This window comes from Aedes albopictus, chromosome 2, assembly GCF_035046485.1.
Source record: "Aedes albopictus strain Foshan chromosome 2, AalbF5, whole genome shotgun sequence".
NCBI lineage: Eukaryota > Metazoa > Arthropoda > Insecta > Diptera > Culicidae > Aedes > Aedes albopictus.
Window position 1 is genome coordinate 37,277,294 of NC_085137.1, and position 3,197 is coordinate 37,280,490.

At 39.4% G+C, this 3,197-nt stretch overlaps 1 non-coding gene across 1 annotated transcript; it reads left to right on the plus strand.

Moving 5' to 3' along the window:
- Nucleotides 1–2,602: 2,602 nt before the first annotated feature.
- On the plus strand, nucleotides 2,603–2,674 carry Trnad-guc (transfer RNA aspartic acid (anticodon GUC)). Its single transcript has one exon. It is a non-coding gene; the product is annotated as a tRNA-Asp (tRNA).
- The last annotated feature ends 523 nt before the right edge of the window (nucleotides 2,675–3,197 follow it).

A 3,197-nucleotide genomic window follows, 5' to 3' on the forward strand; every position in this document is an offset into this window, starting at 1 on the left:
CAGATGATTTCGGAACATCTTCGGCATTTCCGATGTTACTTGCATTGAACATTTATTTGGGAATTTTAGCAGCAAATCCTTTAGAAATCTTGGAAACTTCCATTATTACTTTAGGAACTTCTTCGGTAATTCCTTTGGAAATTGATTCGGCAATTTTCTTAGAGTTTTCCTTCGGAAATTTCTTTGAAAGAAATCTCTGGCGGTTCTTTAAAAAATCTGTCACTGCAATCACTATTCGAATTCTTTCTAAGTTTTCTTCAGAAATTCCTTTGTTGATTTCGAAAATTTTTTTGAGAGGATTTTCTGAAAGAATCTCAGGATGAACTCCAGCCATAATGCTAGGATAAATTCGTATAGGAATCACTAGGAAGAATTTTTGGAGGAATTGTTGGAAGAATCACAGGAGGAGTTATTTGAGGTATTCTTGGAGGAAGGTCAAAACGAGTTTCTGCAGGAATTCCATAAGGAGTTTCTGGAGAAATGTTTGGATAAAATCTCTGGAGGAATTTTTGGATGAATCTTGGAGAAATCCCCTGGTGGAGCAACCAAAAGAATTTCTGCAAGAGTTCCAGGAAGATTGCTTGGAAAGGTCTCAGCAAAAAAGCCAGGAGATAGCTCTAGAAGAATCCGTAGCATAATTTCTAAAGCTCCACAGTTAGATTTTCTGGAGGAAGAATAGCTGGAATAACCGCAGGAATAGCTTGAGGAATCCCAGCTGGAATACCTGGAGGAATTCTTAGAATTAGGAATGCCGGGGGTATCCTAAAAGTAGTTCCTCTACCAAATGCATGGAGGAATACCTACAGTTCTCCTTGAAAGAATCGGTAGAAGTATACTGGAGGAATCCCTGATGGAATCTCAGGAGGATTTCCCGAAAGTATTGCAGCAAGTAATTATGCCAGGAGATTTCCCTAGAAGTATTTCTGAAGAAGTCGTAATGGGGATTGCTTGAAGAATGCCAGCTGGAACTCATGGAGGAAGGTCAATAGAAGTTCTTGGAGAAATCTTCTGTGGAATTTCTGGAAGAAACTCTGGAGGAAGTCCTCGATAAATTTCTGCAAGAATTCCAGGAAGTTTGCCTGGAAAGATCCCGGCAAAAAAGCCAGGAGAAAGCTCTAGAAGAATCCGTAGCATAATTTCGGAAGTACCACAGTTAGAATTTCTGGAGGAAGAACAGCTGGAAGATCCGCATGTATTGCTTGAGCAGTCACAGCTGGAATATCTGGAGGAATTCTTAGAATTCCGGGAGCTATCATAGAAGTAATTTCTAGAGAAATCCTAGAATCAGCAATGCCAGGGGTATCTTAAAAGAAGTTCTTCTAACAAAGAGGAGGAAGACATTGCTGGAAGAATCGCAGCAGGAGTTGCTTGAGGAATCCTACCCACAATTCCCGGAGGAAGGCCAATATAAGCGCCTGGAGAAAATCCATGAGAAATTTCTGGAAGAATCTCTAAATAAAATCTCCGAAAGAATTCCTGAAAGAATCACCGGAGGAATTTATGAAACCCAGGAAGATTGCTTGAATAATTCCACCAGAAATTCCTGAAGAAATCCAAATAGATTTTTTTAGAGGAATCTCTAGAAGAATTCCGAGAAGAATCATAGTAAGAATTTCCAAATAAATCCTAGCAGAATTTGCTGGATCAATCTCTGTAGAAATTTCTAGTATGTACAACCCCATCAGGACTGGCTGGAGTATCCTAAGGAAAGTTTATTGAAGAAATATCAGGAGGAATCCATAAAGGAAGCCTAGAGAAATCACTGTATGAATAGATAGAGGTATTTCTGGAGGAATCTATGTAGAAGTCTGTTGATTGCTCTTACCAATATCCAAAACACCAAAACGTGCAAACAGTAATTCCGGGTGTGCTTAAGTTTTGTTCAAATGTGCCATTAAAAATATAAGAATTATTGTGTAAAGTTTTAAATTTTAGGTGACTGTCCAAGAAAAATTCTAGGGGGTGCCAGGCACCCCTGGAACCCCCCCTAGCTACGCCAATGTCAGTCTGTTTACATCAGGTTTACTCGAAGAATCTTTACTGAAGAAAACCTTTAAAAATAATCTGAAGGCGTTTGACCCCCGGGAGCAATAAGCTCCCAGTTTACCTGATCTCAATAAGTAATCAACATTTTACTTCAGGTTACATTAATTATTATTAGATTAGTTAAGTCCTACTAAAAAGGCCCAATAATAAAACGCTTTCGTCTTATACGACATGAGCATACGTTAGTTATTGAATCTGCCTTGAGGTGATTTGACGACCACACTCGCTGATACTCAATCCAAACAGAGGAGAACAAGAGAGAAAATCAAAACGAAAACAGAGCTCGCTTGGGGTTCCCCTTGCTGCGTGCCTTTGGCAATAACAATCTCACAGAAGGGGTTATTCCCAGTCTAGCTACTGTGTGTAGACGATGGGAGGTGACGACCGGTTTTTGTTTTCTATGTGTCTACCTCAATTCAATTGTCGTTCGGAGTTGTTTGCTTGCCATGTTTGTGCGAATCCCAAGTGCTGTTAGTGAATTTACATATCTGAATGTCAAATAGCAATTAAAGTAAAAAAAATGAAAATGTATAATTGTTGACCCTGAACCATCTAATCCTCGATAGTATAGTGGTCAGTATCCCCGCCTGTCACGCGGGAGACCGGGGTTCAATTCCCCGTCGGGGAGTATTAGATCTTTTTATTAGGTAGGTAGACTCGGTTTTTATCAACTCATCAACCTTGAAAACAGGTCCCAACATTTTCAATTTCAATTGAAATTTTCAGATGAAGTTTGTAAACAATGTTTTCAATCGTCAATAGAAACAAGACGCCGTCGTCGTCGCCCAGTCCGACTGTCATCGTCACCGATGAACCGACGACGGTGCTGCGTCGTCACAGATGCCACTTTGTTCCGCACTTACATGCTCACGCACGCTGTTCAACATCGAATGATTTTATCTGTTATAACTCAATAATTGAGTTATTAATTATGAATGTAACAGCCGGCTAGTATGTGTAATGTAAATGTATTCTATGCATATTTTACTGAATTGTTCTATTATCCCATAAAAAGTTAAGCAAACATACATTTTAGGCAATTTGAAAATTTCGATCGAAACCCAGTCGGTGTGATGTAGGCCCCTGCTTGAAAATGTTAATTCTTCATTAACCCTTTGAAGCCGGAATTTTTCCAAGCGTTACAATGGATT